This window comes from Symsagittifera roscoffensis, chromosome 1 (assembly GCF_963678635.1).
Source record: "Symsagittifera roscoffensis chromosome 1, txSymRosc1.1, whole genome shotgun sequence".
Lineage (NCBI taxonomy): Eukaryota > Metazoa > Xenacoelomorpha > Acoela > Convolutidae > Symsagittifera > Symsagittifera roscoffensis.
The window spans coordinates 98,465,669-98,477,748 of record NC_087062.1 but is presented as its reverse complement, the minus strand read 5'-3'; the positions used below and the strand labels follow the sequence as shown (position 1 = coordinate 98,477,748).

The following is a 12,080-nucleotide window of genomic DNA, read 5'->3' as shown; positions in this document are numbered from 1 at the left end:
TTTTCTCTTCATTGCCTTATCTGATAAATTTTACCGCTTCCAGCTATGGGGAATTTCTGTTGGGCTTTGTTTTAAACTTTTATTGGTGCTATACATAGTTATTTAAACTAATTAAATTTTTTAATGATAGTTATAGATTCGAAATTTCCAAGTATTTCTTATTGGTTTTGGAAAAAAGGTTTTAACTGGATAGATTTCTCAACGGATAACGGGCTCAAGAGTGTCAAATTGTGGTGGTCTTCTCGTTTCTTAAAAACTATAGAAATGTATCTTCAATCCTCATTTTATTAACTCACTGTTCATACTTCCTTTTTCCTTCAATAACTATAACAGATTTTTGCGGTCTAATATCAGAGTTTTCTGGGGTTTCAAGTGATCGCTTCAGTGGTGAGAACCTTAAATCTACGGTTTATTTTCTTTCGCAAGGTCATACAGATCACATGGTGGCCTTAACAAGCCGGAGCTCTCCGAAACGTTCAGACACTATAACATTAAAATTTTTTGTCATAAAGTTTCGGCTACTTAATTGATTGCATTGCCGCTTTATGTTCATTTAAATCCATATAAAATACGCTGGATTCAGATCATGGGTTAACCTTCAATGTTCCATTGGACGGGGACCAGACTCATACCCTAACTGTCACTCTTTTTCCTGCAGGTCACTGTCTAGATTCAATAAAATTCTTACTAGTTTCCAAAGAAGAATCTGTCCTTTTTACCGTCAATTTCAGATGGCAAGTTGGTCATACGAAGCGAATAAATCATCTGATCGACAATTTACTAGAGGCTGCTGTTCACAACATTGATAACCTTACATCGACACAACGTTTTGCAAAACAGATTCCAATTTAATACCTTGTAGGGAGATCTGTTTTCAGCCATGTTTCAAGCCGTGTCCTCATGGCTCTGTTCATTTCAAAATAATGTGGTTCATTTTGTTAGAAAACTTGCACGGTTATGAGTTTTTGATGAAAGAGCTTGCACTTAGATTCAACACTAAAGTTCACATTTCGTTATGTCAGTATCAACTTTACCAGTTTGTTCCGTCAATTCAAATTGGCTCACCTTAATTGGCGAAAGTACCAAAACCCATTTCTCCAAGCCGTCGCCTACGCCTGCGAATTTAAAACAGCCTTGCAAGCCAGGCATCTCAAGTCCAGAAGTGCCTAAAATCATTCCAACCGCAATGTTCTTCACTAAAAACGATAAAATGCCCGGAAATTTGTCGAAAGCAAGGTCTGATAGAAATTTTTGTTGCTGTTATTCTTTGCACTCTTCAGTTTCCGAAATAATTGATTTCCTATCGAGTCTGCATTTCGAAAGTATTACACCCTTCGTTTGTCCGGATAAAGATACTCCACTTAACTCTGTGAAAGCTTTTATTATAATGAAGCTCAAACAAAGGAACCCAAACCCGTCAAACGATGCGACAACAAAGTTGTGGAAAGAGCGAATGAAATTCAATGAGAGAGGTAAACGCAAATTTTATCTGAAGAAAACTTCAACAAACACACCAGACTACGAATACCATAGGGAGCCGTTGAGACAATAGAGACGCTTTGTCGAAAGTAGAGGTTTCGAGGGAAAAGATTCAGAAACAGCCGAAACAGTCATAAATAAAAAATGAAATTTTATCCAATTGCTCAGCAATATTTAAAAACAAAATTTTACTTTTCGTACTGTTTTTTTACCGCTTGTATAAATTTTTTCTTTCAGTTTTCATAAAACGAGAATAATTGAATGCAACTTTCAGAGGTTGTTTCAAAAATCCAATGGAGCCGTCCTTTATTTCGTCTTAAACAATGAACCATCTTATCTCAAATACTTAGGAGTGCGATGATGATTTCTGAACCAACTGAAACATCTCATCTTAAATACTGATGATGATTAGTTAACCAACTGAACCATCTCTTCTCAACTACTGATGAGTGACTTAGCTGCCATTTCAAACTGAACCATCTCATCTCAAATACTGATGATGATTTCTTAACCATATAATTGAACCATCTCATCTCAATTACTGATGAGCGACTTAACTCTCCCCATTTCAAGCTTGAACTGCCATTTCAAACCCATTTCAAATCATCACATGCCGTAAATGGCTTTCGATTATTGTTTTTTTTTCCGATCTTAAAAAATTATCAGATAAAGATAAAGAAAAATTTGAATCCACTTTTATGCATTCAGCTGACAAATGGATAAGTCCCTGCTGTCAAATTGCGCGTTGCTATTAATAATAAATCAAATATTCTACCTTTAGTTTTTAGTTAAACATATGCAAGTTCAGTAATAAACAAAAATGCGGAATCAACTAACATTCTGCGGAATCCACGTACATTTGTGGATTCCTCTTGCAAATTTTGCGGATTCCACTTACATTTGCGGATTCCACTTAAATTTCGCGGAATCCACTGACAGTTTCGGAATCCAGAACAACTAGCTATATTTGGTTATTGAGGATTCCGCAACAAAATAAATGTGCCCACAAAATTCACGTTACAGGTATTTGTACGCGAATCCGCTCAAATTTTGATAGTGGAATCTATTTACATTTTGGAACCATTTTAAAGACTTGTCTCTGGAATCCAGGAACATACAGACACAAAACTGTGCGCCTATCCAGCGCACAGTTTGGCCGGGTAATATTATCTTGAAATTGCTGCGTTGCTGGATAAAAGATTTTTGTTATTTATTGTGCAGCAAAAGTGTTTTTTCTGTGTTTGCACATTGTTGTCATTGTTGTTAAATAGAGCAGATCTGTGAGAGCACATGCAAAAATCAGGTCAAAATAATTCATTTTTATGGTGTCTATATGCTTAACGTGTACATAAAAATAGCTAGCTAGCTAGCTTTAACAATCAAGTTTGTTCAGTTAACGTTTGTACATAAAAAATAGCTAGCTTTAAAAACCAAGTTTTGTACAAAAGTCAGAGCAATTTGATTACTGTCATGGTTATCTTGGTGTTTAAAACGCCAGAATACCGAGCGAGCATAATTTCATCGTGGTCAAACAAACAGCTGAATTACAACAATGCGAATAAAAATTATTAAACTGCATTACCCGTCCATAAGGCATGTGCGAAAAACAAGATAAAATAATGCCGTTGAAACGCTGAGCTTACACAACTAATCAATAGCTACTAGCATTCAAACTTAGTTGGTTTTAAAAATTAGAAAGATTGATTAATGCAACTCATACCTTGGTTCTCTTATTGAATTCGTCAAAGTACCAGGTAAGCTTGTTGCCATGGCGATAAAACAACAACTAAATCATTTATAGAAGGAATTTAAGAAAAAATTACTGACCAGATAATTTTTATTTGATATACAGAAATGTCAACATATACAGAAAAAACGACAAAAATTGGCAATAAAATTAATGAAGTTTCAATGGTGTTTCATACTCTTTTTTATTAGAAGTTTCAAATGTATCTGCGCAGCGCATGAAACCGAAATTTTTGAGCGTGTCGATATAATTCAAAACTCAATACGTTCAAGTATTCATTCAAAATAAGCAGGCTATTTGTTTCTCTGAGACACATCAGTTCATGGATGCTTAACAGATATCGATTTTTGTTTATTATAACGACACTAAAAGTTTTGAAAGTTACGCAATTTTTTTAATTTTCCAAAAAATGCCCAAATTATAACATTTTGTTCGCATTGCGCAAATTGTTTGCCGAGAACCCATTTATTGAATATTTCAAGATAGCTCAGAAAGTGCATTTGGTCAACCTCATTTATCTATCAGCCCTCTTGAAAATTGATAATTGCGTCCTTTTTCATCTGTGAAACATCAAATAACTGATTTCGGGTCTACTTGGTTATACTCCCCCTAAATGGGTATATTTGGCAATTCAAATTGCGAGTTGAAATTGAAAGCGCGAAAGCGAGTCAAACAAACAATTAAATACTACTCGCGTGCAACTAGCAGCTGCTCAAAATTTTGAAGTGCCAAATTTTCTTTATCCATTTATACGAAAAATGTTCAATTTTCTAGTTCATTTTTTATGACCAATAAATGAAGCAAGCGAGCAGACTTATTTTTGTTCCGACTTTTGACAGAAATTCTTAACACCATTCAAAAAGTATTGTTGTTTTGAGCTCAACTTTGAAAAGATATTTCTCATGTGATCACTTCTTGCAAAGTTATGGGGATTTAAAGATGGCTACTTTGACCAAATTGTGGCAATGAACGCGCGATTTATTTCGCGATGTTAAAACGAAAGTGGAGATTCAACCCCTCATAGAAATCGTTCCAACTTGGTTAAGAGAAGCTGATTTGCCATATTTGATTTTTTGCTAGGAGCAAAATTTATCATTTTGTACTTTATTGGGAGATTATTTTCACAAAATGATTCACAAGCGTGTGGGGGGATGATTTTCACAAAAAATCTCAAATTGAAAAAAAAATTGATTTTGATTTTTTAACATTTAATTTTTTCATGTTAATACTGCTCCACAGATTTTGAAAAACGTTTCTAACATTTAGAATTTTACCGAATCAAACCAGAAACAGACATCGGAAAAACCTCGGAATGGATTGGGTGATAAGTCAAATTAAACTTCTTTCAGTCATGACTCCAACAACATAAAAAATTTCGGGTCTTTTTACTTATTCCGCCCAAAAATCAATAATTCAACGTCTTGAAATTAAACTATTTTGCTTCAATTTGATTGGCTGGAAATAGCCAATCAAATTCAGCATTGTCTCAAAATGTTTTGTTCAGATCTTCAGGTCCTAGGAATGGATATAGAATGTTTGGTAACATATTTTAAATACGCTAAAAGTTTTAACAAAAAAACACACAGAAAGTAGCTCCAAGAAAAAAGACCACTTCAAATTTGGCCTAGTTAGGATTCGGCTTAATAATACAGTGATCGGATTTGTTTTAAGCAAACCAACCAGTGCTATCAGTGTTTTTTTCTCTGCATTTTTACATTAAAAATTCTTAATAGCAAATTTGGTCGGAATAAATAAAAAAAACCCAAATTTTCTCAAAATCGGTGAGAAATTTGTGATTTTTAGCTTTTTAGTGCAAAGGTTTATAATAGCGTAATAAGCATTTTAAAAGTCCAACATTTTTCAAAGTTCCTTCTGGCATATTCCCTCAACTTTTTTTGGGTTTAATTAAAATGTCTAATGAAAAACAGAAGACAATAAAGCTAAGGAACGACTTGGCATAGAGTGGACTGGTAAAAGTAGAATGAAATATAGTAGAGCATTGTCTAAAATAGAATGACATGACATAGACTGATTCGACAGAATCTTGCTACTTCTTTTTAAGGTTTTTGAATTAAAGTGAGAAAACTAGGTGTCAACACTGAATCTAAAAGAAGAAACGAAGAGACCTTTTGCGGACTTTAAAAAGTTCGTCTACAAATTTTTGATCAAAGATCACTTGAATTGACATCCAACATACATCGCTAAATTTGGAAACCTCTACTATATATATTCAAACATCACAGTGAAAATTTTATTGTCTTTGGGTACCAAATGTTGAAGAAAAGTTTTACTTCAATTCAAAAACCTGATAGGTTGTCCTATTAATTAGTTTAATCATTTAAATTCTTTTTAGTAAAAACCTTGAAAATGTATTCAACATTTTGAAGAGATTAAAATCGAAGTATCACAAGGACAGCCGATTGGTCTACAAAAAACACACAACGTTGCGACTACGCTGATTTAAAAAACTGAATTCAAAGATAAATAAAATATATTTTTTAAAAAGGCGATTGAACTAAAATGGAAACTCTCAATTGAATTTTAGTTAATACTGCTAAAATAATATTGAAATTCTAGAAATCAAGTTATGTTACAAATAGTTATGTGGGAGGTTAGTCTTTCGATTTTGTAATCACTGAGAAATGTTTCAATAATTATTGGTATCGGAATCACGGCCAATAGGGCTTTAATATGAACGCATGAGTTCTTTATGGTGTAGTCAAAATTGAGAAAAAAAATGTGATTAGCGCTTAGTTCTTTCCCTGTTTTTTTTTCCGGTGGGGGACAAATGAATTTTCTTAGAAAGGTGTTGACCGGATAGTTTTCTTTTGTTCACACGCTCCACTCAGATAACAAAGAGGGCTTTGGAGGAAGATTAAAGCTATTTGATTAAAAAAGATGTCGTAAAATAGTGATTCTTTGGTTGTCACGACGAGTTTCAATTTCGAATATTTGTTGTTTTTCTGTTTCATATACATTCAATGATATTGTATGTTTGACTTCATTTGCTCGAATAAATGCTTTAAAAGTTTAAATGATGGTTTATTCTAAATTGAAACATTTTATGTAATTATGTAACATAAATTGAAATGGAGAATTTTGTTGTTTCAGTGTTTCGTGGAACCGTGTTCAGTTAACAACGACAGCAATAAACTGACGAATGAATGGCTACTTCTGATAGCTTCCAGAACCTCCAGTATGTCGTTCCAGGTGGGTGTTCAGATATTAATGATTTCAGGTCTATGTGTGACTGGTACATGAACATATTTTTTCCCGATTGGTTGGAAAACAATACGCCCAAAGGAGTTTACCTTGTACCTCCTCTACCTCTATCAATGCCTCCTAACCCGCCTGAGGGATCTTCAGGAGGTCAAAAATCTGACAATGTCGGAGACAAACAGTACATTAATTTCAGAACAGGACAAAAATCGAAAATCGAAGAATTTAATTTCGTGCAAAAAATCCAAAAATACGCCGTAGAAAATGAATTGCCAATGTTCATTTTTCACGGACTTGCTGTTGACAAATTGCAATGGGACATGATTTTAGCAGTTGCAAAACATGAAATGCCTTCCCAATGCTTGGTCGACTTGCGAAATAGTTCTAAAATTAAACTCAACCATAAAGGTTTCCCCGAAAACTTAGAGATTGATTGCATGACTATTGACCCAAAAAATGGAGTTGTCTTGTGGGAGATCAAAAGTCGCAGTTATCAAGGTCAAGCGACGAAAGGTTTGAAAAAAATCAATCAGGCCCTCAAACAGCTGAACAGAGACGAATTATTTGTTTCTTGTATTTCAAAACATTTCTGCTCTTCGAGTCATGCTGTTAAAACAAAAAAAATTGTCGTCTTACTTGAAGACAAAATCTCAGCAGATGAAAACCTTGAGTTTGAAAATTTTCGCGAAATCTCAGCAGATGAAAACCTTGAGTTTGAAAATTTTCGCGAATCTTACAAAATTCTAGATGCTTCAAAACTGGGAACGTGGGAGAGTTTTTCGAATTGGTTTCGCTCCGAGATCGAATTTGAAACTCCCAGTAATCCGGAACAAACATACAAAACACTTGTTCCCATAATGGTTGGCATAAGCGTTTCGGTTTCAGTAAAATGCGAGAACACAGCTGAAGTTCGACCAACAAAAACTTATTTTGAAGTTCGACCAACAAAAACTTATTTTGAAAATCTTTCTCATGCTAAAGCAGTGCAAAAACTGGATTCAGAAATTTCTGAACAAAAGTTATCGCGAGACAAAAAGCCGTTCAGCGACCTGGTTTCGACATCTGAGCTATCATTCGCAAAAACCTCAAAGTCTTCGAAGCTTCTTTTCTTGACCCCACGGCAACAAGATGTCTTAAGTTCTTCCAATAACGGAACGAAGCTGATAATCGGACCGGCAGGGACAGGAAAAACTATTTTGACGCTTCATAAAATCATTAATTTGTGTAAAACACAACCGGAAGACAAAATACTTCTGCTCTGCAGCGGAAAATTTATCGAGTCATACTGTAAAATGCTAGAGGACAACGAAATTTCATGTGAAAGGCTAATGATGGATGGTCGGTGTTATAAGGAGGAGAAAATTTGGAAACGCGAATATTTGACACGCACGGATTACCGACCTTACAAAGGCAAAGTCTTCGAATTTGTGTACGAACCGCTATCTTCAGATCTTCAAACGAAACAGAGCATCAACACAAAAGCATTTGGTCAAAAGCAAGTCATCATTGGGGAAACGACAGCTTTTCTAAACTCCCTAAATGAAAAGGCTAAACAGTTTGTTTTGAAAAAAACTAAAAAAACTAATGTTACAGAAGACTATCGATCAGAGACATCACGCTGGGTTATGAAAACACATTTGGTCATTGATGATTGTGATTTACCCGTAATTTGTGAGAGCCAATTGAACCCCTTAAGTCTTTTAACCAGCGATCAATTTCTTACCTGGTTAGTTACTGACATTCACCAATCAAATAAAACACTGATTTCGAACATAACGCACATCAAAAAATTGAGGTCGTCAAAAAGTGTTGAAGTTTTTATTCTCGAAGAAGTTCTACGAAACACGGTTCAAATTAACCAAATGACCCGCCGACTCGTTGAATACATGAATCGCAGTCTAGAAGACGACGGGCACGTTTACCCTGGTACTTTAATAGATGTAAAGCAAGGATCTAATTTCCAGGGACCTCCGATAACTATTTTTGAGCTTAAAAAAAACATTGCATCTCGAGGACTTTACCCAACTAAACTTATAGCGTTCCTTCTATGTCAAATGATGAAAGAAGGAATGCAAGCTGGTGACATTCATTTTTTGACATCTGGTGAGGGTGCAAATTTTTTTAAATTTTTGGGGAAAACCATTCGCCTGGAGTATCCCGAGCTTTTGTCGCAACTGGGAGTTAACGATGAAACAGAAGTTGACTGGTCCAGTTTCTGTTCGCAGATTTATATAACAAAGTCATCCGAATGGGAAAGGGTTATTATTGACGGTCGATTCGATGAAGAAAATCGTCTTAATTCGCTTAATTATGGTAAATTCGATGAATCTGATATGGTATCGAAATTTGAGTTTAGAAGACCAAAAATTATAAGCAACCGATTGAAGCTGAACTGAATCAAAAGAACTGAATTTAAAAAAATCAGATTTCAGAAATGTTTTACTGGAGTTTTCATGTAAGATTTGAGTTACATTTAAAAAAAATTACTGAATTATTTAGAAATTGGGCAATTTTCTTACCAAAGAACCCACCTGCAATTTTGTACAATAAAATGTCTTGTTATCATAGTCCGATTGTTATGAAAAATTGGCTTTCCGACTATTTTTGACATTTAACGTTTTCGTATTTGCAGTACTCGGTACACTAAAAAAATCATGCTTACGCGATTTGGGAGAAGAAGAGACTGATTCTTAAGAAGACATATCTTTTGGATGACTTCAAATTCAGTGATATATCCCGGTGAGATATATTAAAAATGGGTAGGAACTTTTTATTTGGGTTTGTTTTGTTTTTTTATGCAAAATAAGGAACCACAAACAACCATCGGATTGGGTTGAGTGAGATATCAAATTGAAGCCCTCCCAGTCGTGATTCGAGTGTCATTAAAAATTTTTCAGATTTTTGAGCTCTACCTAATTTCGATCGATCAAAGGGAGTTAAGCGAAGATAATGTTCGTTAATATGTATGTGGCTTTAGCTGAGAAAAACCTATTTTTTAATAAAATTAGATGTAAAAGCTTATTTGGTGTTTCTTTTGAGAGAAATTTTGTTTTAAAAACTTGAAAAATTGTGCAAAAAATTGGAAAAACTTGAAGTTTAGGTTTTTAAAATGTTGTCAACTGTTGTCGATACGGCCTTATTTGCTAACTTGCAGCGCTTCTATAAAGTTCATTAATCTCACCTTGTACAAGAATCGATCATAACTTGGCGAAACTAATAATTTGAAGATATTTTTTGTAGTTTTTGTGAAAGTGGTCGAAACATTCTAGGCTACTTCTACAGCAACTGGCTATTTTTTCTAAAAACTGGAAACCGTTTCCCGTTTCTTCTGAAAAACGTACAAAAATCATTAGCAACATCTGTACTTGCAATATGAGCGGCAATGACATGATCCCTAAAAACAGAACAAGACTGGGCGTATCAGGGTGAAGCCCTGAATGTTCCGACAGCCTTTTCAGGTCTGTGGAGCAGTAATAACAAGAAATTCTTGTGAAAATCATCTCCCCACACGCCAATTAAAGTATAAAATGATAAATTTTGCTCCTAGAAAAAAAATCAATTATGGCAAATTAGCTTCCTTCGACCAGTTTGGAGCGATTTCTGAAACGGATTAAATCTCCGCTTGCGCTTTCATGACTCGAAATAAATTGCGCGTATATTGTCCCAAAATGATCAAAAAGCAATGTGTACACCCCCATATTTTAACGAAAAATGATCACAGGCACTAGTGGATTTAGGGGGGGGGGGGGCGGGGCGGGGGGTGCGGACGCTTTACTCAGGGATTCGACTACCTGCCGACCCAAAGTGTTCCCCCTTTGAACTATTTTGAGATATCCATTTTTGGCTGACGGACTCCAAGTTTTTCTTAAGGCACCTTCGGCGCCAATAAATACTAATTTTTAGGCGGGAGCGCGCGCCGAAAAAAAATTTTTTGGTCAAAAATTTTTTAAAAGTGCCTAAAAACGCCACTTTTTGGCCTTTTTTTTAAAAATTTGCCTGCGGCGCAATTTGGTCGACCTAAAAAAAAGATCGACAAAGTTTTCAAAAAAATTCCGTCAAAAATGACTAGGTTAAAAGTCGAAATTTGTCTGAAGAAGAATGTACCACCCCAAGCACAAATATTCCGTCACTTTTGTAACGAAATTCGGAACAAAAAGTAGTGGAACAATAATACAATAAACTAATGAAAACTTCGCGAGCGTAGTCTATTAAAAGCGTAGTTACTTGATTCCACCACTATTTGGTCTTCTTGCGAGCTGTACAACTCAATTAGATAAACATCTTATATCTGGCATGTACACGCGCACGATCTCAACTTTACATTATTGCCTATCCAACGTTTAGCGACCTGCTGTCAGAGAAACTTGGTATGCCGATGGAAAATCTGATAGTTCAGAAGTACCAATGGTGCGAAAAACACAACGAATTGAAAAGGAGCAATGATGGAAGTGATTCAGAAGAAGAAATCGAGAGAGGTGGAAAGAAGTTCAAATTTTTTTCTAATTGAATCAGAAGCAGAATATGAGAACTGCCAATCCAGCTCGGCTTCAGATCGATGATAAAACCCTACAAAGTTCCATAAAGCAGAGAAAACAGATTTTTAACAGTCGCTGTAAAATATTGCTTATAAAGTAGTTCGTTGGTAGTTAGACTGATTAACGTTTGTTAATTTGATCAAAGGTTTCTTAACATGTTTATATGTTGTTAGAATTCGGCCTGCTAATTGAAGCAAAATAGCTAAAATTTCTGAAATATAAAGTGTTTTATTTTAACATTCGAATTGGGTCAGTTAAACTCCGTGACTAGATTAATGTAATTTGGTGTTAAAATATATTTTAAAAAAACATGTTTGAAATAAACAGCGGTAAATAAACTCAGATTTTATTTAAACGAAAGTTTTGAAATCATTTGCGGGAGGCCAGAAGGTCATTTGATTTGTTTATTGACACTGAAAAGGCAAAGCATTTAAAAACTGAATCAAGAAATTTTTTGTTCTGTTTTTTTTTACAGTTCAATGAAATTCCGTGAATTTCTAACACACGTGAGCCTGTCTAAAACAGTTTTTGTATGACTGCTACTTGTCATTTCTTAATTTACTCTGTATCATCACTTCGTTTTCATTTAAATCTAATCTTTGACTCATATCGTTTTAGTTACGAGCATCGCTTTGATCTGAAGTTGTCTATTTTTAATTGGTTGTCTCTTTGTTCATACCGTTGTTACAATTCATTTAGAAATACCCTTTCAATTTAACGCTTTTGACATTTCAACCCTGTCAATATTAAAAAATTATCTTTTGAATATTTATGTATGGTTTAATTGCAATTTGATTTTGTTGAAGTGTCAATCGAACTCAGAAAAAGTCTCACGTTATGGGCAATTTGGGCTTTTTTATGTTTTTGTGTAAATTCACTGAATAATCTGAATTGAGCTGTTTCATTTGCAAATAACTTTGTTTATTTCAGTTGTTCTGATCTCGCATAAACTTAACTTTTTAACAAATGGATAATTTAGAAATTTAGCATTATCTAGATATATTTCGATAGTTTGTAAAAACAACAAATTTGCTTTTCAGATTTTCTGGAAACAAAATTTAGTTTAGTAATAAATAAATTTATAATTTGAAATCCGTATT

The 12,080-nt window shown here is 34.5% G+C and overlaps 1 long non-coding RNA gene across 2 annotated transcripts; it reads left to right on the top strand.

Moving 5' to 3' along the window:
* The first annotated feature begins 2,924 nt into the window (after positions 1-2,924).
* Positions 2,925-11,715, top strand: LOC134853251 (uncharacterized). 2 transcript variants are annotated; one of them, XR_010164329.1, is made up of 3 exons: positions 2,925-3,233; positions 6,338-8,781; positions 10,719-11,715. It is a non-coding gene; the product is annotated as an uncharacterized LOC134853251 (long non-coding RNA). The 2 variants fall into 2 exon arrangements; XR_010164332.1 differs by having other exon boundaries at positions 2,948-3,233; positions 6,338-6,436; positions 10,790-11,715.
* The last annotated feature ends 365 nt before the right edge of the window (positions 11,716-12,080 follow it).